We start from the raw sequence: 24,110 nt of genomic DNA on the forward strand, positions 1-24,110 counted from the left end.
CCCCCCGGTGCCCTACAAAACCCCCCTGGTCTGCCCTCCGAAGACGCGGGTACTTACCTGCAAGCAGACCGGAACCGGGGCACCCCCTTCTCTCCATTCTAGCCTATGTGTTTTGGGCACCACTTGGAACTCTGCACCTGACCGGCCCTGAGCTGCTGGTGTGGTGACTTTGGGGTTGCTCTGAACCCCCAACGGTGGGCTACCTTGGACCAAGAACTAAGCCCTGTAAGTGTCTTACTTACCTGGTTAACCTAACAAATACTTACCTCCCCCAGGAACTGTGAAAATTGCACTGTGTCCACTTTTAAAACAGCTATTTGTCAATAACTTGAAAAGTATACATGCAATTTTGATGATTTGAAGTTCCTAAAGTACTTACCTGCAATACCTTTCGAATGAGATATTACATGTAGAATTTGAACCTGTGGTTCTTAAAATAAACTAAGAAAAGATATTTTTCTATATAAAAACCTATTGGCTGGATTTGTCTCTGAGTGTGTGTACCTCATTTATTGTCTTGTGTATGTACAACAAATGCTTAACACTACTCCTTGGATAAGCCTACTGCTCGACCACACTACCACAAAATAGAGCATTAGTATTATCTATTTCTACCACTATTTTACCTCTAAGGGGAACCCTTGGACTCTGTGCATGCTATTCCTTACTTTGAAATAGCACATACAGAGCCAACTTCCTACATTGGTGGATCAGCGGTGGGGTACAAGACTTTGCATTTGCTGGACTACTCAGCCAATACCTGATCACACGACAAATTCCAAAATTGTCATTAGAAATTGATTTTTGCAATTTGAAAAGTTTTCTAAATTCTTAAAAGACCTGCTAGGGCCTTGTGTTAGATCCTGTTTAGCATTTCTTTTAGAGTTTAAAAGTTTGTAAAAGTTTGAATTAGATTCTAGAACCAGTTGTAGATTCTTAAAAAGTATTCCAACTTTTAGAAGCAAAATGTCTAGCACAGATGTGACTGTGGTGGAACTCGACACCACACCTTACCTCCATCTTAAGATGAGGGAGCTAAGGTCACTCTGTAAAATAAAGAAAATAACAATGGGCCCCAAACCTACCAAAATACAGCTCCAGGAGCTTTTGGCAGAGTTTGAAAAGGCCAACCCCTCTGAGGGTGGCAACTCAGAGGAAGAGGATAGTGACTTGGAGGACAATTCCCCCCTACCAGTCCTATCTAGGGAGAACAGGGTCCCTCAAACCCTGACTCCAAAAATAATAGTCAGAGATGCTGGTTCCCTCACAGGAGAGACCAACACCTCTGAAATCACTGAGGATAGCCCCAGTGAAGAGGACATCCAGTTAGCCAGGATGGCCAAAAGATTGGCTTTGGAAAGACAGATCCTAGCCATAGAGAGGGAAAGACAAGAGATGGGCCTAGGACCCATCAATGGTGGCAGCAACATAAATAGGGTCAGAGATTCTCCTGACATGTTGAAAATCCCTAAAGGGATTGTAACTAAATATGAAGATGGTGATGACATCACCAAATGGTTCACAGCTTTTGAGAGGGCTTGTGTAACCAGAAAAGTGAACAGATCTCACTGGGGTGCTCTCCTTTGGGAAATGTTCACAGGAAAGTGTAGGGATAGACTCCTCACACTCTCTGGACAAGATGCAGAATCTTATGACCTCATGAAGGGTACCCTGATTGAGGGCTTTGGATTCTCCACTGAGGAGTACAGGATTAGGTTCAGGGGGGCTCAAAAATCCTCGAGCCAGACCTGGGTTGACTTTGTTGACTACTCAGTGAAAACACTAGATGGTTGGATTCAAGGCAGTGGTGTAAGTAATTATGATGGGCTGTACAATTTATTTGTGAAAGAACACCTGTTAAGTAATTGTTTCAATGATAAACTGCATCAGCATCTGGTAGACCTAGGACCAATTTCTCCCCAAGAATTGGGAAAGAAGGCGGACCATTGGGTCAAGACAAGGGTGTCCAAGACTTCAACAGGGGGTGACCAAAAGAAAGGGGTCACAAAGACTCCCCAGGGGAAGGGTGATGAGACAACCAAAACTAAAAATAGTCAAGAGTCTTCTACAGGCCCCCAAAAACCTGCACAGGAGGGTGGGCCCAGAGCCTCTTCACAAAACAATGGGTACAAGGGTAAAAACTTTGATCCCAAAAAGGCCTGGTGTCATAGCTGTAAACAGCATGGACACCAAACTGGAGACAAGGCCTGTCCCAAGAAAGGTTCCACTCCAAACTCCCATCCAGGTAACACTGGTATGGCTAGTCTCCAAGTGGGATCAACAGTGTGCCCAGAGCAAATCAGGGTCCACACTGAAGCTACTCTAGTTTCTGAGGGTGGGGTGGATTTAGCCACACTAGCTGTCTGGCCGCCTAACATGCAAAAATACAGACAGCAACTCTTGATTAATGGGACTAGAATAGAGGGCCTGAGGGATACAGGTGCCAGTGTCACCATGGTGACAGAGAAACTGGTTTCCCCTGGCCAATACCTGACTGGAAAAACTTACACAGTCACCAACGCTGACAATCAGAGAAAAGTACATCCCATGGCAATGGTTACTTTAGAATGGGGAGGGGTCAATGGCCTGAAACAGGTGGTGGTCTCCTCAAATATCCCAGTGGACTGTCTGCTTGGAAATGACCTGGAGTCCTCAGCATGGGCTGAGGTAGAACTAAAAACCCATGCAGCAATGCTGGGTATCCCTGAACTGGTGTGTGTGAAAACAAGAGCACAGTGCAAGGCACAGGGTGAACAAGTAGAGCTGGAGTCTGGAAGAATGGCCCAGCCTACCAAGAGAACAGGAAAGTCAGTTGGGAAACCAACTGCAACACAGCAAAAGAAAGGGAACCTCTCTTCTCAGGAAGAAGTTCTGCCCTCTGAGGGAACTGAGCCTTTGGAGCTTGAACCTTACCAGGTTGAGCTCTTAGGCCCAGGGGGACCCTCAAGGGAGGAGCTGTGTAAGGGACAAGAAACCTGTCCCTCTCTTGAAGGCCTTAGGCAGCAAGCTGCTGAAGAGTCCAAAGGCAAGAAAAATGGAACGCATAGGGTCTATTGGGAAGATGGACTCCTGTACACTGAGGCCAGAGACCCCAAACCTGGTGCCACTAGGAGAGTGGTAGTGCCTCAGCTGTTCAGAGAGTTCATCCTAACATTGGCCCATGACATTCCCCTTGCTGGACATTTGGGACAAACCAAGACGTGGGAGAGGTTAGTCAACCACTTCTACTGGCCCAATATGTCCAACATGGTTAAGGAGTTTTGCCTCTCCTGCCCCACCTGTCAAGCCAGTGGTAAGACAGGTGGGCATCCAAAGGCCCCCCTCATTCCACTTCCAGTGGTGGGGGTTCCCTTTGAAAGAGTGGGTGTGGACATAGTTGGTCCACTGGAACCTCCCACAGCCTCAGGAAATATGTATATCCTGGTAGTAGTGGATCATGCTACCAGGTATCCTGAAGCTATTCCCCTTAGGTCGACTACTGCCCCTGCAGTAGCCAAGGCCCTCATTGGTATCTTTACCAGAGTGGGTTTCCCTAAGGAGGTGGTGTCTGACAGAGGTACCAACTTCATGTCAGCATACCTAAAGCACATGTGGAATGAGTGTGGGGTGACTTATAAATTCACTACACCATACCATCCACAAACTAATGGCTTAGTTGAGAGATTCAACAAGACATTAAAGGGCATGATCATGGGGCTCCCAGAAAAACTCAAAAGGAGATGGGATGTCCTCTTGCCATGCCTGCTTTTCGCTTACAGAGAGGTGCCACAGAAGGGAGTAGGATTCTCACCCTTTGAACTTCTGTTTGGTCATCCTGTAAGGGGACCACTTGCCCTTGTTAAAGAAGGCTGGGAGAGACCTCTCCATGAGCCTAAACAGGACATAGTGGACTATGTACTTGGCCTTCGCTCTAGAATGGCAGAGTACATGGAAAAGGCAACCAAAAACCTTGAGGCCAGCCAACAGCTCCAGAAGTTTTGGTATGACCAAAAGGCTGCACTGGTTGAGTTCCAACCAGGGCAGAAAGTCTGGGTTCTGGAGCCTGTGGCTCCCAGGGCACTCCAGGACAAATGGAGTGGCCCTTACCCAGTACTAGAGAGGAAGAGTCAGGTCACCTACTTGGTGGACCTGGGCACAAGCAGGAGCCCCAAGAGGGTGATCCATGTAAACCGCCTTAAGCTCTTCCACGACAGGGCTGATGTCAATCTGTTGATGGTAACAGATGAGGATCAGGAGGCAGAGAGTGAACCTCTCCCTGATCTTCTGTCATCAGACCCAAAAGATGGTACAGTAGATGGAGTGATCTACTCAGACACCCTCTCTGGCCAACAGCAAGCTGATTGTAGGAGAGTCCTACAACAGTTTCCTGAACTCTTCTCCTTAACCCCTGGTCAGACACACCTGTGTACCCATGATGTGGACACAGGAGACAGCATGCCTGTCAAGAACAAAATCTTTAGACAGTCTGACCATGTTAAGGAAAGCATCAAGGTGGAAGTCCACAAGATGCTGGAATTGGGAGTAATTGAGCGCTCTGACAGCCCCTGGGCTAGCCCAGTGGTCTTAGTCCCCAAACCTCACACCAAAGATGGAAAGAAAGAGATGAGGTTTTGTGTGGACTACAGAGGGCTCAATTCTGTCACCAAGACAGATGCCCATCCAATTCCAAGAGCTGATGAGCTCATTGATAAATTAGGTGCTGCCAAATTTCTAAGTACCTTTGACTTGACAGCAGGGTACTGGCAAATAAAAATGGCACCTGGAGCAAAAGAAAAGACAGCATTCTCCACACCTGATGGGCATTATCAGTTTACTGTTATGCCCTTTGGTTTAAAGAATGCCCCTGCCACCTTCCAAAGGTTGGTGAATCAAGTCCTTGCTGGCTTGGAGTCATTTAGCACAGCTTATCTTGATGATATTGCTGTCTTTAGCTCCACCTGGCAGGATCACCTGGTCCACCTGAGGAAGGTTTTGAAGGCTCTGCAATCTGCAGGCCTCTCTATCAAGGCATCCAAATGCCAGATAGGGCAGGGAACTGTGGTTTATTTGGGACACCTTGTAGGTGGAGGCCAAGTTCAGCCACTCCAACCCAAGATCCAGACTATTCTGGACTGGGTAGCTCCAAAAACCCAGACTCAAGTCAGGGCATTCCTTGGCTTGACTGGGTATTACAGGAGGTTTGTGAAGGGATATGGATCCATTGTGACAGCCCTCACTGAACTCACCTCCAAGAAAATGCCCAAGAAAGTAAACTGGACTGTGGAATGCCAACAGGCCTTTGACACCCTGAAACAGGCAATGTGCTCAGCACCAGTTCTCAAAGCTCCAGATTATTCTAAGCAGTTCATTGTGCAGACTGATGCCTCTGAACATGGGATAGGGGCAGTTTTGTCCCAAACAAATGATGATGGCCTTGACCAGCCTGTTGCTTTCATTAGCAGGAGGTTACTCCCCAGGGAGCAGCGTTGGAGTGCCATTGAGAGGGAGGCCTTTGCTGTGGTTTGGTCCCTGAAGAAGCTGAGACCATACCTCTTTGGGACTCACTTCCTAGTTCAAACTGACCACAGACCTCTCAAATGGCTGATGCAAATGAAAGGTGAAAATCCTAAACTGTTGAGGTGGTCCATCTCCCTACAGGGAATGGACTTTATAGTGGAACACAGACCTGGGACTGCCCATGCCAATGCAGATGGCCTTTCCAGGTTCTTCCACTTAGAAAATGAAGACTCTCTTGGGAAAGGTTAGTCTCATCCTCTTTCGTTTGGGGGGGGGTTTTGTAAGGAAATGCCTCCTTGGCATGGTTGCCCCCTGACTTTTTGCCTTTGCTGATGCTATGTTTACAATTGAAAGTGTGCTGAGGCCTGCTAACCAGGCCCCAGCACCAGTGTTCTTTCCCTAACCTGTACTTTTGTATCCACAATTGGCAGACCCTGGCATCCAGATAAGTCCCTTGTAACTGGTACTTCTAGTACCAAGGGCCCTGATGCCAAGGAAGGTCTCTAAGGGCTGCAGCATGTCTTATGCCACCCTGGAGACCTCTCACTCAGCACAGACACACTGCTTACCAGCTTGTGTGTGCTAGTGAGGACAAAACGAGTAAGTCGACATGGCACTCCCCTCAGGGTGCCATGCCAGCCTCTCACTGCCTATGCAGTATAGGTAAGACACCCCTCTAGCAGGCCTTACAGCCCTAAGGCAGGGTGCACTATACCATAGGTGAGGGTACCAGTGCATGAGCATGGTACCCCTACAGTGTCTAAATAAAACCTTAGACATTGTAAAGTGCAGGGTAGCCATAAGAGTATATGGTCTGGGAGTCTGTCAAACACGAACTCCACAGCACCATAATGGCTACACTGAAAACTGGGAAGTTTGGTATCAAACTTCTCAGTACAATAAATGCACACTGATGCCAGTGTACATTTTATTGTAAAATACACCACAGAGGGCACCTTAGAGGTGCCCCCTGAAACTTAACCGACTATCTGTGTAGGCTGACTAGTTTTAGCAGCCTGCCACAAACCGAGACATGTTGCTGGCCCCATGGGGAGAGTGCCTTTGTCACTCTGAGGCCAGTAACAAAGCCTGCACTGGGTGGAGATGCTAACACCTCCCCCAGGCAGGAATTGTCACACCTGGCGGTGAGCCTCAAAGGCTCACCTCCTTTGTGCCAACCCAGCAGGACACTCCAGCTAGTGGAGTTGCCCGCCCCCTCCGGCCAGGCCCCACTTTTTGGCGGCAAGGCCGGAGAAGATAATGAGAAAAACAAGGAGGAGTCACTGACCAGTCAGGACAGCCCCTAAGGTGTCCTGAGCTGAGGTGACTCTAACTTTTAGAAATCCTCCATCTTGCAGATGGAGGATTCCCCCAATAGGGTTAGGAATGTGACCCCCTCCCCTTGGGAGGAGGCACAAAGAGGGTGTACCCACCCTCAGGGCTAGTAGCCATTGGCTACTAACCCCCCAGACCTAAACACGCCCTTAAATTTAGTATTTAAGGGCTACCCTGAACCCTAGAAAATTAGATTCCTGCAACTACAAGAAGAAGGACTGCCCAGCTGAAAACCCCTGCAGCGGAAGACCAGAAGACGACAACTGCCTTGGCTCCAGAAACTCACCGGCCTGTCTCCTGCCTTCCAAAGATCCTGCTCCAGCGACGCCTTCCAAAGGGACCAGCGACCTCGACATCCTCTGAGGACTGCCCCTGCTTCGAAAAGACAAGAAACTCCCAAGGACAGCGGACCTGCTCCAAGAAAAGCTGCAACTTTGTTTCCAGCAGCTTTAAAGAACCCTGCAAGCTCCCCGCAAGAAGCGTGAGACTTGCAACACTGCACCCGGCGACCCCGACTCGGCTGGTGGCGATCCAACACCTCAGGAGGGACCCCAGGACTACTCTGATACTGTGAGTACCAAAACCTGTCCCCCCTGAGCCCCCACAGCGCCGCCTGCAGAGGGAATCCCGAGGCTTCCCCTGACCGCGACTCCTTGAACCTAAAGTCCCGACGCCTGGGAGAGACCCTGCATCCGCAGCCCCCAGGACCCGAAGGACCGGACTTTCACCGGAGAAGTGACCCCCAGGAGTCCCTCTCCCTTACCCAAGTGGAGGTTTCCCCGAGGAATCCCCCCCTTGCCTGCCTGCAGCGCTGAAGAGATCCCGAGGTCTCTCATAGACTAACATTGAAAACCCGACGCTTGCTTCTACACTGCACCCGGCCGCCCCCGCGCTGCTGAGGGTGAAATTTCTGTGTGGACTTGTGTCCCCCCCGGTGCCCTACAAAACCCCCCTGGTCTGCCCTCCGAAGACGCGGGTACTTACCTGCAAGCAGACCGGAACCGGGGCACCCCCTTCTCTCCATTCTAGCCTATGTGTTTTGGGCACCACTTGGAACTCTGCACCTGACCGGCCCTGAGCTGCTGGTGTGGTGACTTTGGGGTTGCTCTGAACCCCCAACGGTGGGCTACCTTGGACCAAGAACTAAGCCCTGTAAGTGTCTTACTTACCTGGTTAACCTAACAAATACTTACCTCCCCCAGGAACTGTGAAAATTGCACTAAGTGTCCACTTTTAAAACAGCTATTTGTCAATAACTTGAAAAGTATACATGCAATTTTGATGATTTGAAGTTCCTAAAGTACTTACCTGCAATACCTTTCGAATGAGATATTACATGTAGAATTTGAACCTGTGGTTCTTAAAATAAACTAAGAAAAGATATTTTTCTATATAAAAACCTATTGGCTGGATTTGTCTCTGAGTGTGTGTACCTCATTTATTGTCTTGTGTATGTACAACAAATGCTTAACACTACTCCTTGGATAAGCCTACTGCTCGACCACACTACCACAAAATAGAGCATTAGTATTATCTATTTCTACCACTATTTTACCTCTAAGGGGAACCCTTGGACTCTGTGCATGCTATTCCTTACTTTGAAATAGCACATACAGAGCCAACTTCCTACAAAGATGTATAATGGTCGATGTCGTCAAACTCGAGAGATCGTGTTCGAGGAGGGTAATTTGGTTCCCGTCAAACAAAAGAGAAAGACAGATCCTCCATTTGATGTTGAACCTTTAAAAGTTGTGACATGAAAGGGACATATAGTAACGGTGCATCGTCCTGAGAAATCCATCACAAGGGACTCATCCCACTTCAGACATCTGTCTCATAGATCATCAGTCCCTACAGGTTCAGAGGAAACTGCCCCACCTGAAGACTATAATCAAACATTAGACCCTGTACCCCTGGGGTCCACCCTGAGTACAGAGCAGCTACCTCATACAACTCAGTCTGGCCGAACTGTACGAGCACCTAGATGGCAGAGCAAAGAAATGTGATATTGCTATTTGTTCATATCTTTTGTTTATGTATTTTTCTTTAACAGTGGGGAGATGTAGTGTCGTAGGACTGGACATGTAGGACCCCGTGAATAGGAGCAGGTTTATGAAGGAAATTGAATAATCAATCTGGGATGTGTCAAGGTGTGGTCTTTAATGGTTATTGGGATATTGAGATTTCAGTTGAATGTTGTACGCTGATGAGTAAAGACTTTAACTGAGAGCTACGTGTGTGGTATGCTTTTGTGCATGCTATTGGTCTGAGGAGGACGCAACAGCAGGGACACCCATGAGTCATTATTTTAAGTCGAAGAACCCCGACCCTGAGCCATTTCTACGGTTTGAACCGGAAATCATTACAGAAACAGGTATACATCAAACTAATTCACGAATACCGAAATATTTGATCTAATTCACAATCAAATGTAGAAAGGTCACTTTAATTTGAATAGAAAGGCTGGAGCTTTTCTAAACTAGGTTTCTAATTCTCAAAAGATGAAAAAATATGCTAAACTCTGGCTTATCACTCTGTTGTTTTTGCTCATACTGCATGCTTTCTTTTTGTTTGTGCTCCAGTTGAGGCCACCCTTACCCTATACTATATTGTGTTTGTTTTACTTGTGCTGCTTCAATGAAGCAAGCCAAGGACACCAACTTAATTTTAAGACTCCTATTTCCAATTCCTCCACATTTGTGAAATCCTTTAAAAATTTAATTATTTTTCTTTACTTATACCTAGTTTATTAATCCTAATATTATTTAATTTTCCAGGCAGTCATGGACCCCTAACTAGGTGTCGGGGAATCCCAGGAGTCCGCAGACCACAGGTTAAGAACAACTGCCTTATGCTCTCTGATTCTAAAGAGAATGTTGTGATGTGCATCTCTGGTCGTTCTTGATCTTGTGTGCTACTGAAATTAGAATAGTGGAGCTTGAAGCACCCTTGTGGTAGAGTTCTTAGCTATGGCTGTTATAGAACTGGGGTAAGGTATCAATCCTATTGATAACTGCTTGCTGTAAGATATAGCTACTATGCCAACTCCAGTTCTAGATTCTTGTAGAGAAAGAAAATTCTTCTAAGTAAAATAGATTTCAAAAGATGGTCATGTTGAGGCTATGGTGAGGAGCGTATATGGTAAGGTACTGCTGTAAGAAAGGGTATGCCTATGCCTTTTGAAAAGCATACACTGTATACCAGTATAATATATTATGCTGTGTTAATCCACGGGAGAGAACAAGAAAAGGGGAGATGTTTTGTAAAAAAGAATTACCTGTTTCAAATGATGTTCTAGAAATGTGCAGATGAGTGAAGTGACACGTTGGAATGGAAAATGCCACTTAGTTGCATTAGAGTATTTCACAAGAAAACAGCACAAAACATTTTTTCTTCAGTTCCCTCTATTTTCGTGCAGAGGGAACAAAGGGCCAGATGTATCAACCATTTTTGCATTCGCAAACAGTGCGAATGGCCGTTTGCGAATGCAAAAATTCCTTTTCAGTATGTATGAAAGGCATTCGCAACGCAATTTTAAGGAATCGCTTTAAAAATGCATTTTTAAAATTGACATGTAACGCACACATGCCCCCTTGGCATGTGTGCGCTTTACATGTCTTTAAAAAAATTCTTGGGGTGCAGCAGAGGGGGCACTTCAACTAGGAAGTGTTGGCAGCCATTTTGAGACTCAGCTTCAGCCGAGTCTATAAACAATTTTTTTAAAAAGGAGGCAAGGTACATTTACCCCAGGCCCCTAGTCTTGGTCCAGGGGACCACCTGGGACCACCCCCTGGCTTAAAAATATATATTTTTTAAATCACGGCAAAATTTGCTGTGAACCTGCGGATTTTTCCGTGACTTAAAAAAATGCAGTCTCCATGTTTCTTTGTTATGTTGCCCTCAGCTGGGCCAGGTCCAGGGAAATTTTGGACACAAAAAGAAGGGGATGCACAAGGCCCCTGATCCTAGGGCTTTCAGAAGCCTAGGGACCACCACCTCTCTGGGGCAATATACTATTTAAAAAAAAGGGGTGGTCCCCAGGGGAATGTTTAAATAACATGTGGGTGTGCACCCTCCCCCTGGATCTGAGGGACCACCACCTAGCTGGGACAACATATACATTTATTGGGGGGGTTCTGTTGACCCTTCGGACCCCAGGTACCAGTACCACCAACCCGGGGCAATGTCTTACAAATATGTGGGAGCCACATGGCCCCCACAGCTCAGGGACCACCACTACCTCCTGTCAGTGACATCTAACAAACAAAATAGGAACCAACAACTCCTTGGGGCTCCAAATACATTTAAGAAGGTGGTCCATTAAGGACCCTACGGCACTGCAGACCACCACGTCCCTGGGCCAGATTGAAAACAAGGAGGGGGGGCACAGCCATCCTGGTGGAGCCATATATGGCCCTGGGACTGCCACTCCCCAGGGCCAGCTCCTGCTACCTCCCGAGTCTCCCACCTCGGGAGGTAACTGTTTGCTTTTACCTGGTGAGAGCTGACAGCAAACACTCCGGTTTCAGCAAGCGGACCCTCTCAAAATGCTCTTGCTTGCTAAAAGTAGAGTTTTCAATCTTTCCCTGCCCGCAGACATGTGGGCAGAAAAAGAGATTAAAACATTGCTCATGCACATAGGGAGCTGCTATTTGCATCAACTCCGTGTGCGCAGGCGCAATCCAGGCTCCTGCAGGGTGCAAAAGGCCGGCTAGGATCGCAGAGACCTTGAGGCTACCCCTGCGGTCCTGTCACTTTCTCGCTCTCTCTCTTCCATCCCATAGTGGGATGGAAGAGAGAGAGAGACATTATTGCAATGGTCTCCCCACAGAATGACTTCTATGCAGCACAAAAGCAAGATATTTGGTTACGATATTATAGTTGCCTTTTGATGCGCAGCAGCTTGGAGCCCTGTCCAGTCTACTGGTAAAGATCTCAATCTGCCACTCCCTAAGTTGAATGTTCAAATCCTGGTATCTCATGGCTGTGTGTCCATTTATTTACTCATGTTTTTAGTGTCAAACATTGCTAATGATGGAACATTTTTCGATCTTCTCTGCCGCAGGCTTTTTGAATTGGGAATAGGAGGTTCAACCCTGTCTCGGCTCTCTGCCTTTCTTAAAGGAAGATCTTTTCAAGTTTTGGATCAAGTCTTTTTCTCTGAAATTTTTCCATTGACCTTTGGAGTCCCTCAGGGCTCCTCCCTGAATCCGACTCTTTTTAACATTTATCTATCCCCACTGGCTAAAGTGATTGCTCCTAATAACTTTTCCTTGGTCACCTATGCTGACGATACCCAGCTTGTGGTATCGTTCTCTAGCTCTGGGGACTCATCCATGGCTAATCTTTCTTGCTGTATGAAGGACATTGGAGACTGGATGATTCAAACTAAACTTACATTTAATGATGGAAAATCTGAAGTTATTGTCTTAGGTAATGGTTCCCCAGTCTCCCCCCTTTCATCGCACTCAGAAGCTTTTAACAATCTTCCTCCTCCCAAAGCTCAGGTAAAAAGCCTTGGCTTCAGGTTTGGACTCTCGCTTGACTATGGACTTTCAAGCTAACAAAATCTCTTCTACATGTTTTGGCCTCTTAAGAGTCCTTAGGAAGATCTTTGACCTTCTACCCTCCACGGCCAGAAGAATCCTTGTTCAAACCCTGATTCTTTCCCGCCTTGAAAACTCTCTGTTTCTCTGTTCCCCGGCCTATGTGATAAAGAAGTTGCAGACAGTGCAGAATGCAGCAGCCAGGCTTCTCACTAATCTGCCCAGACATTTGTCTGCAAAGCCATTTTTTTGGACACTTCACTGGCTCCCTATCAAGCAGCGTATTCATTTTAAAGCCCTGTGCATTGTTCATAGGGCTCTCCATGATAAGGGTCCGATGTTCTTTAGAAAACGGATCCTTATCTACGCCCCCTCCAGAAGTCTGAGATCTTCTTTCTTCCGACATGTTAATATCTCTCGGTTCAAGAGAGCCTGGGGAGCCAACTCTTTTTCCATCAAGGCTGCCCGCCTTTGGAATGCTCTTCCCTCTGAGCTCCGCCATGAACCCTCAGAGCGGCTTTTTAGGAAGAAACTAAAAGCTATTCTTTTTTGTAGCTAATTTCTCTGGATCTTCCTTGTTTCTGGTAGTAGACATGTTATGTTAGCGCTGGGATGCCTTAGGGTAACGACTCGCTTTATAAATCCATAAAACTAAACTAAACATTTACATCTTTTTGTCATCAAAATCTTTGGCTTTGAATGTTATAGATATGTCTGGACAATAGACTGTCTGGACTCACCTGTGGTCCAGTGGTTAAGGTATCAGATCCTCGCACAGAAGATTGAGAGTTCCAGTCTTGATGTGTCAGTTGCCATTTTTCAGCTTTAAATTCTTTTCAACTTCAAACATTTAAGGGACATACATAAAGGTGATTTCACTCTTTTAATTTGTCAAATAATGTTTTTTCAATGTGTCAGATCATTTCTGATTGTAAGTGGCACTATAGGGGTTTGGCAGCAGGGCAGGATCTGGCCACAGGACAGGCCCTGTAGCTAGCCTCTGCCGCTGTGTGTGATAGTTGTTGGACTAACGTATAGTAATTGAAATTACTTTATGATAAAAAATGACTAACTATAACTGGTGAATTTCTATGGTTTGTGCGAGTAAATTCAGAACCCCACTTTAACGTCCCTGTAACCTTTGTTTTTTTCAGTGACAGTAAAATATATGTATATATATATAGCCAAATAACTAATCTTGTGCTAATAAACACATTTCACTCATTTATTACTGCAACGTAAGGATCACATTCCTATTTGTTTCCACAGTACATTCTAATTGACTTTAGAAAACAATGCTTACTTTGTCAGATTCCTTTCTAGAATCAGTTGGCAGAAGAAAACAGCTGGACCTCAATCAAAAAGTTAGTTATTGTGATTCTATCTCACTGTGAATTTAAACCCTTGTGCCATGGATATGAATACATACCTTTGTTTATAACTACTACTGTATGTGAAAACAACGTGGCATGCTGGTCAGCTCAGCCTAAGCTTTCGTATTCACCTTTCTTACATGGATAAATTAACTTATTATCCTGTTTGGTATACCATTCATTCTCAAAATGAGGTAGTCAAAGGTCATAGTACAAAACAGAGCTTGTTCTACAAAATTCAAAGATAAAAATAGAAAAACAGATCAATATCATATGAACATATAAGCTGCCAAATGTCATGACAAATTATAAACGTAAAGTCCTAGTTTAAACAAAAGATCGGAATTTTATACAAAAGGCTAGATTTTGAAGCAGCTACAAATGCATTCCTGTAAAAGCTTCGAAAAAAATTTCTCTTCACATTCATACCTGGGGGACTGTAGTGGTTTGCTCAAATATATGTTAGTCGCAAGCCAAATCAGAAACCGTAAATAACACAACACATTACAAGACTTTCTTTATTGCTTTGTAAATCAATTTCGCTTCCACTGTTTAGGAATCATTTTTTAGGGCGAAAATGATGATTGTTCACAAATATCTTCTCCATTCCTGTTTGTAATGGGACGAGAAACGTTTTTTATTCACTCATTACTTATAAATTAATTTGAGCACTGAGTGTTGCTTTCACAGTAGCCTCCAGCAGCTAACACTGCTCTTGACACCATCCCAGGTTAAAATCAAATGTGGGAAAAGTACTAACTCTGTTTGATCACTCAGATTTGCCAACACTTTGGCCCTCATTACAACCCTGGCAGTCGGTGATAAAGCGGCAGTAATACCGGCAACAGGCCGGCGGAAAAAAAAATGGAATCATGACCATGGCGGAAACCGCCAACACAGACAGCCACTTTAACACTACGACCGCCACGGCGGTAGCAACAAACACCGCGGCGGTAACCACCAACAGACAGGCGGAAGACAATGTACCGCCCACACTATTACAAGGCACCAATCCGCCAGCTTTTCCGAGGCGGTACAAACGCCATCAAAAGCACTGCGGAAACAGTCTTTGGAACGGAAACCACTCACCTCACGACACCCAACGAGGAACCAGGATGCCATGAAGCCCGAGTTACAGGTCCTGCCGATGTTAGTTTACCTCCTCATCTACCAGGAACATCAAAGATGCCGGCGACGACCACAGTGAGTACTTCACCTAGCACACAGGGGAGGGGGGGAGGAAAAAGAAAGTGACACACACACGCAACACCCCCACCCCCATCCACAACAACATACACACTAACACATCCAATTACATCACAGATACACTCCGTCACCCCCTCGAAGAACGCAAGGACCAAATAAAATGAGTTTAATAAGTGTAATAATCGAAAATTCAGATAGGCTAACATAACTTTAAAACATCAGTATATACAAATATTCACAGCAAGTAAACAAGTCCGTATACTGTCCCATTAAGTGTCCGTGGACCAGTAGTCCCAAAAAGCACGGGCGAAGCCCATACATGACACCTTCCTCAAAATGGAGAGAACACTGCAGGGGCATCAGGTCAAGAAAAACACAGGCACCTCAGGGGGAAGGCGACGGGGGCACCTCAGCCGGATGATGGGACGACGCCACTGCTCATCGAGGGGGCTCCATGCCCACTGCTGGGTCCTGGGGAGTACAAAGCCACAGTCTCTCAAGTGGGTGGTTTGCCCACTGCTTGGTCCTGGGGAGTACAAAGCCACAGTCTCTCAAGTTGGTGACATGTTCCACTGGTTCTGGAGGGGGCATGGTGCCCAGAGTGCTTCATCTTGCCAAGGACTGGGGGAGTGGATGCTGTTGTCCACTGGTTCTGGAGGGGGCATGGTGCCCAGTGATGCTGCACCAGCGGTGTGGCAGTTCCCATTCACTCACATGGGAGTCTGAGCCACGAGATTTACCGGTAACAGGTAGCATGATACTCCATGGAGGCAGAGTCACACTCCTCCTTACGATGACTAAGGCTGCAAACTGCTGGTAGTGCCAGTGCTGGTGGTGGTGCCTCATGTAGTGTGTGCAGGGTCCAGGACGTCTCCTGCAGCCTCGGAAGCCTGCACACCGGGGATGCTGCTGATGTCTGCTGTAGTGGCACTGGCTGGGCACGTCACGGGGCAGGCGGCGGTGGCTGAGGCGGAGATGCTGCCGGTGGTGCAGGTGTCTGCAATTGTGGAGGGAGACACCTGGCCGTCTCCTGCAGCCTCGGAAGGGTGCCCACTGGGGGTAGTAGAGGCAGCAGACGTACAGTGGCAGTGCAGATGGCGGTGCAGGTGGCGGTTCAGATTGTGGCCGTTGCGGCGGTGGCCACCACCGTACAGGTTGCTGGTCTGTCTTGCAAAAGGGGTGACATCAGTCCCTCACCCGGAGGCTCCGTGCCCTGAGCTGACTTCCGTTTGCCCTTGTGTCCCTTCCCCACCTTGGAAGTTGCTGCTGGGACCTTCGCACTGTCCTCTTTGGTTCTGGAAGAGGCCTTCCTGGGTGGTTGGTGCAGCTTTTCTCTTCGGCAAGCTGACCCCTTCTTTATCTTGGCAGGTGGCGGAATAGGGTGGTCCTTGGCTTCACTAGGTGGCACACTGGGAGCCCTGATGGGTGCCGCCTTCGATGCTCCCTGACTTGCAGGGACCACACTGGAAAAGTATTTGGTGGCAGAGGTGCTGGGCTGAGAGCTAGACATCCTGGCCCTTGGGGAAGGATGGGAGGGAGGTGTAGGGAAGAGGTCAATGGCAGCTAGGAAAAGTTTTTTTAGACACATTGGGACAGGAAGATGGAGGGGGTTTGGGAGTGGAGGAAGAGGTAGTGGTTGTAGGAGGTGTATGTCTGCTGAGTTTGGGTGAAGGTGCATGGGCTGGAGGCTGTTAAGAGGTGGATGGCTGTTGAGTGGGTGTGTGCCAGTGTTTGTGTACTTTGGGAGGAGGGCTCACAGACACACTGGGAGAGGACACAGGGGACGTGTGCATGGTTGTGGGGGTGGTGATTGCACGTGAGCGCTGTGTGGTGATGGGCGTGCTGGTGATGGAGGTACTGGCTGAGGATGTAGTGCATGCAGGTGTGAGTGGAGACGAGACTGGGAGGGAGGTGGACGACGTGGAGGAGGGGGACACAGTGGAGGCAGTGGATGTTGGTGTGTCTGCATGGGTATGGTGCTTGTGTGAGTGCCTGTTGGATGTGTGGTACTTATGTTTGCCTGACCCACTTTTGTGTGTTGATGTGTGTGCATGCTGGTCTGATTGGGATAGGCTGAGGTAGAGGGAATTGGTTCAGGGTAGTGGAGGTTGGAGGGGGGATGCTGGACACAGGGACAATGGCTGCCATCAGTGCTGAGGCCAGAGCCTGAAATGCTCTCTGTTGCGCCACCACGCCAGAAAAAAAGCCCTACAGGTATGCATTTGTTTGCTGCAAATGCCTCTCAACACCCTGGATGCTATTCAAAATGGTTGACTGCCCAACAGTGAGGGATCTCAGGAGGTCCATAGCCTCCTCACTGAGGGCAGCAGGGCTGACTGGTGCAGGGCCTGGGGTGCCTGGGGCGAAGGAGATGCCCACCCTCCTGGGTGAGCGGGCACGGGAAACACGCTGAGGGGCTGCTGGGAGGGTGGTGCTGGTAGGGGGGTGGCAGCTGTACCTGTTGTTGCGGTGGGCATAGATGTGCCCGCCACCACAAGGGAGCTCCCATCAGAGGAGGAGGCGCTGTCGTTGGTGTCCCATCCTGTCCCCGTTGTGGAGCTCCCCTCGCCCTCTGTCCCATTGGTGCCTTCAGACTCCGTAAATTCACCCTCTTGGGCCATGTGGGTTGCAACTCCCTCCTGCTCCGGTGCCACTGCCCCTCTGCCAGATGATGCTAAAGCACACAAGGAAAGGGTGACAAAACAAAAATGGGGGGAAAGACAGAGGAGACACATGGTCAATGCCAGCAACACCACTACCGTTGGTGGACACAACACACAGGGAGTAGCCCTATTCACTAGCCCATGCACTAGCAGTTAGTGGGAAAAACACCTGCCCACGGGGGACTATGCCTAAGCCCATTTGCTGCACCCCTGGAACCCACAGGAGCCTGACTAGTTGTAGATGGACACTACCACTATTGGGGTTGGAGTGCCACAGAGCCTGCCTAACAAGGGACCTACCCTAGCAAGTTTGCCCTGGCCTAGGGGAACCCACAGCCCACATCCCCCACCCAGACACCTCGTAAAGCGCTCAGAGTCAGCTGAATGACACCCCCTTGTGGCTGCTGCGATGCCCTCAAGCGCCCATCAAACTCCAGATATGCCACCACCAGGATCCGGAACATCAGGGGGGTCATGGTGCGACGGGCACCCCCTACACGTCGGGAGGTCATCCCCAGCTGGGCCTCCACCGTCTTCTTGCTCCAGCAGCGCAGGTCCTCCCATCTCTTGCAGCAGTGGGTGCTCCGTCTATGATAGCCCCCCAGGGTCCGCACTTCCTTGGCGATGGCACACCAAATACCCTTCTTCTGGTGGGCGCTGACCTACAGGAAAGGTAAAGTAAGAATGGATTTTACTCCCCCGTCTGGTTCTTCTTACTCATTGGCCACAACTTCCCAACCATGCCCTGAAACACATACACTGACCATCCTCACATGCAGGCCACCCCACCCCCCCTATGTATCTTCCATCCAGGCCACTCCATACATTAGTGTCCCATCCACCATGCACACAGTGTATTCACCTGTTTGTCTGGAGGACCGTAGAGTAGCGTGTACTGGGGGAGGACCCCATCCACCAGGTTGTCCAACTCCTCCACGGTGAAGTCAGGAACCCTTTCCCCAGGCACTGTAGCCATTGTCGCTTCCAGACTCTAGGTCACAGCAGCACTGGCAATGAAGGTTATCTCATGTTGAAGATCAGGTATCAAGTGAGTGCACAGATAGAAAATGGCGGTCATGTCCGCGGCGGTGCGTACCGTCACCGCCGGCGTGCATCATCATTGGCTCCTGGAACCCATAGGGCCCAATGATAACCAATGCTGAACTGCACAGCGTCTTTGTCTGCCTACTGCGACGCTGCACAACGCCAGCAGTTACCTCATTTCCCCTTGTCCCTCCTTACAGGTCAGGCAGCCGCCATTTCAGGGGGGCACATGGCAGGGCACCTAACTGTGTCACAGCACTTTTGGGCAGGATTACAGACAGACAGCGCAACACACCGATAAAATCACAATAGTGCAAACACCCTTGTGCAACCTATGTGGTATATGACCCTCTGCTCACCATTCTCCTCCATAGGGCACATCCGCTGGGGCAGATGATGAAATGGCGTCATCCTCCGGTGTACAGACCCCTGGTGGATCTGTCGACAATGGAAGACAGACACATCATTATCACCTACAGACTTGATTGTGCCACAATCCATTAACTTTGTGCCCAGTTGGAGCCTGACCTGATGTCAGCTATCCGCCATCCCACAGGAATCCCCTTTCTAGTGCAGGTCCTGTCAGTGCTCCATTTCCTGGCCAGTGGTTCCTTTCAAACAACAGCGGCCATGGCATCAGGGATGTCTCAGCCAATGTTCACTAACGTGTTGTCCAGAGTGTTGTGTGCCCTGCTGAAACACATGTGCAGCTACATCGTTTTCCCTCAGGTGGAGGATTTACCCACAGTGAAAGATGACTTCTATGTCCTGGGACATATTCCCAACATCATTGGTGCCATTGATGGTACACATGTGGCATTTGTCCTCTCCCCCCAGGAATGAACAGATGTACAGAAACCGCAAAAGCTACCATTCCATGAATGTGCGGATGGTGTGTTTGGCAGACCAGTACATCACCCATGTGAATGCCAAGTATCCTGGCTCAGTGCATGACGCTTACATTATGAGGAATAGAAGCATCCCTTATGTTATGGGCCAACTCCAGAGGCGCTGTGTGTGGCTAATAGGTGAGCCCAAGGTCCACACACAGTTTGAATAGGTGTCTGGGTATGGGAGAGTCCCTAAGGGTTTGTGTATGTCTAATAGATAACCCTCGATATTTGCAGGTGACTCTGGTTACCTCAACCTGTAATGGCTACTGACCCAAGTGAGGAATCCCAGGGCAAGGGCAGAGGAACGCTACAATGAGGCACATGGACAAACTAGGAGGATTATGGAGCTCACTTTCGGCCTCCTCAAGGCCAGCTTCCACTGCCTCCATCCGACAGGTGGCTCCCTATACTACTCACCCAAGAAGGTGTGCCAGATAATCGTCGCATGCTGTATGTTGCACAACCTGGCTTTGTAACGCCAGGTGCCTTTTCTGCAGGAGGATGGGCCTGATGTTGGTCTTGTGGCAGCTGTGGAGCCTGTGGACAGTGAAGAAGAGGAGGAAGAAGAAGAAGATATTGAAAACCGAAACAACATCATCATGCAATACTTCCAGTGAGACACAGGTAAGAGACTGGCACTGCTCCTCTCATATCAGACTACTGTAGGACATTGCATTAGTCTGCCTATTTACCTCTGTGTATGGACCCTGACAGTTCACTTTGCCTTTCTTTTTCACAGATCTGGGTACCAGATTCTGTCTTTTGCTATGTTCACTGCTGCCCAACAACTGTCATACTTTGGTATGTGCAAATGAACATTGCCATTGATAATTGTCAGAGAGGTTGTAATAACACATTTGTGAAAGTACAGACTGACTCCAGATTGTTTTGTGATTCAAGGATGTATATTTAAGTGCTAATCAGTGGAGGTGGATGTGCAATGGGCTCGGGTGATGGTGGAGGAATATCCATGGTAGAATGCAGTCTCTTTGTATCACAGGTGCATTGTCCAAGGGAGCATAGGAAGTGGAGCAATGGCAGTTCAATGTGGTCAGGGTGACATAGTGGGACACAAGGGTGACAATCAGGAGAGTCTTTTTTCCTTGTGGGGGTCTTGTCAATGTTCTCTGTGTTATGCCTGGATCACAGGGACTGTTTGGTTTTCCTTCTGCAGGGGGTGGGGTGCTGGTGGCTTGTTGGTCCTGTGGCGGGACCTCCTGTCCACTAGCGCTGGCGGACGTGGAGGGCTGTTCATTGTTCGGGCTAGTGTCAGGGGCCCGTTGGTGTGCCACTGTCTCCCTCATGGTGTTGGCCATGTACGCCAGCACCCCTGCAGAGGTGACCAGGGTGGTGTTAATGGACTTCAAGCCCTTCCTGATCCCCAAGTACTGTTCCTCCTGCAGCCGCTGGGTCTTCCTGAAACTGGGCCAGTACCGTGCCCATGGTCTCCTAGGAATGGTGGTATGCTCCCATGATGTTGGAGAGTGCCTCGTGGAGAGTGGGTTCCCTGGACCTGTCCTCCCCCTGTCGCACAGCAGTCCTCCCAGCTTCCCTGTGCCTCTGTCCCCTGAACCGTGTGCCCACTACCACTGACCCCAGGTCCCTGATCGTCCTCGGTTAGTGGGTTTGTCTGGGGTCCTTGTAGTGGTGGACACACTGCTGATTGACGTGTCCTGGGGACAGTGGCATGGACCCGCTGGGTGGGTGCTGTGGTGGTGTTTCCTGAGGGGGGATGTTCAGTGGTGGTTTGAAACTGTTGCAGTGGAACCGACTGTCCAGAGGTCCCTGATTTGCCGGGCTGGTCATCTTGATCCAGGCGTGCAGAGCTGCTGTCGTCATTGTGGGCCTCTTCTGTGGGGGGACTGGATATGGCTGGCACCTCCTGTCCGGTGACGTTGGGTAGGGGGTCCTGTTGGGGTGTAAATGCGCAGTTATTGTATCTGTGTATGCCATCTTGTGCAATGGGTGAGTTTCCCTCTACTCCCGTGCTTGCATTATTGCCTTGGCCCTTGTGTGAGTGCTGATTTTGTGGCCTGCGTCAGTCTCTCTACTGGACATGCTTTGGTGATGGGTGTCCATGCAGGTCTGTAATGGGTGTCCATGCATTGGTGTTACATGCTGGGTCTGGTATTGGGATGTGTGGATTGTGATAGTGGGGTATCTGTGAGGTGATGGAGTGATGGGAGTGAGGGTAAGGGTGGGGGTATGTGATGGCATGCAGGTAGGGATGGGGATATAGTAGTAAAGATTTGACTTACCAGAGTCTAGTCCTCCTGCTACTCCTGCGAGGCCCTCAGGATGCATGATCGCCAAGACTTTCTCCTCCCATGTTGTTAGTTGTGGGTGTCCTCTGTACGGCTACCTGGTGTCTGGATCCCACGGAACGCACCTTCCCCCGTAGGTCGTTCCACCTCTTCGTGATGTCATCCCGTGTTCTTGGATGCTGTCCCACTGCGTTGACCCTGTCGACAATTCTCCGCCATAGCTCCATCTTCCTTGCAATGGAGGTCTGCTGCACCTGTGATCCGAATAGCTGTGGCTCTACCCGGATGATTTCCTCCACCATGACCCTGAGCTCCTCCTCAGAAAACCTGGGGTGTCTTTGAGGTGCCATAATGTGGTGTGGGTGATATGTGAGGTGATGTTTGTTGTGATGTGTGATGTGATGTGTTGGGGTGTGTTCTTTGAGGTGCGTGGATGTTGTATGAGTGATGGTGTTGTATGCCTCTGGATGCTGGTGTTGTCTTTGCTATTCTCTCTCTCTCTGCTTCTTCCAAAACTGTCGTTGTAAGGAGTTGTGGATAGTGTGGGTGTGTGTTTTATAGTGGTGTGAGTGTGTGGGTTTAGTGTGTGTATGTGTGTCAGGTATGTGTTTTTTTAATTGTCCAATGTGGGTGTGTTTTGTAAATGTGTGTGTATTTTGAGCGCGGCGGTGTGTACCGCCAATGGATTACCACGGTTGAAAGACTGCCACGTTGATTTGTGGGTCATGATATTGTGAGCGTATTCCTGTTGGCGTGACAGTGTAGGTTTTGCTATCACCAGTTTATCACTGTCCTTTGGTGTGGTGGACTTGTGTGGGTGTCTGTATTGTGGCGGATTACAAGATGTGGGTCAGAATACCTGTAGTGTATTTCCGCCGCTGCAACGGTATGTTGGCGGGCGTCAGCATGGCGGTAAGTGGGATTTCCCACCAGGGTTGTAATGAGGACCTTTGTGTTTAGTCTATGCTATTTTTTATAACAGACCACATGCAAAGGGTAGTGGCGCTATTTACAAAATATGATTTGCAGCAGAATCTAACCAAGAGTAATGCGAAGGTGCACCTTGCATTTCTTCACTTCAAAAGGATATGCCATGCGTGGTGAATGGGTGTTCCCATGTCACCACCCATGTTTTTCAGTCAAATTCTTATCTACAAAGAATTGTAGACCGGGATTTGTTCTAACATTCTACACCTCCATCATGCAGGCTTAACAAAAAGAAATCTTTATTTTCTCCTCCGCTTTCCCTCTTGCATTCTACAGCAAACATACAAAGTTGGAAATGCCTTAAAGCATAGTTTTTGTATTGGAGGGGACATCTTCCTATGTGAAAACTATACTTACCACAACACAAACACCCTTAGGGGAAGGGATTCTGTTCCAGCACATGGCAGCCAAAACACCACCAGCACGGAAAGAGAGAAGAGCAGCGTCACATCCTAGTAGGTATGGCAGTGTTCTGCTCTCTCCCATTCATGCAACGCAGCACAACAACTTTAATTGCGATGATACATTCTATGATTTTCTAATAAATACAGGTCCAAGTGTCCTTCTTTTTGAAAGAGGTTGAAGGAGGCATGGCTGTAGCATGCAGATCATTCTAGATGTGAAAGTGATTTTAGAAAAAGCAATGACAGTCAGAAAAAGTAAATATGAAGTTGACAAGTACTGTGCTGTTTCCAAAATAAATGTTATACTTGATGTTCCATAAGACATCATGAGATTGATGAATAATTAAATAATGTGTTACATCAATAAAGGTGTCAGAAAATGTAACAGAATTGATGACTACGGGAACAGAATAAACTTAGAGCATGCAGGGTGTGCGTGAGTGCAAAGACATATGTATTTAAACGTCCAATGTGATTTGCATGTAAACATTTTCAGTTTGAGAAGTCAGATTGGTGGTCTGATGCACCTTTTTACTATTCTTCTGAAGGGAGGAAATTTGTCTTAGAACGGATGTCAATGAAGAGTTCCTTCCAAATCCCAGGTTGTTATTATTCCATTATTGAGTTACACTGTGAAGGAGGAGGTAGAACACAAAGTCATATTGATCCGTATATTATATACAAATATGTAAATACATGCAGTCTAGATCAGGAATCTGAAACATTTGTCAACACAAAGTTATTGAGACACATACACAGTACAACAAAGACTTTGACACCTTCTCAAAGAGGCTGCACTAAAGCAAGATCCTATCACCTCTACAAAGGTCTTCTAGGACCCCACCACAAGAGACAACACATCCTTAGCTGCCACTCATTAGAAAAAGGGCTGTAAGACA

This window comes from Pleurodeles waltl, chromosome 4_1 (genome assembly GCF_031143425.1).
Source record: "Pleurodeles waltl isolate 20211129_DDA chromosome 4_1, aPleWal1.hap1.20221129, whole genome shotgun sequence".
Lineage (NCBI taxonomy): Eukaryota > Metazoa > Chordata > Amphibia > Caudata > Salamandridae > Pleurodeles > Pleurodeles waltl.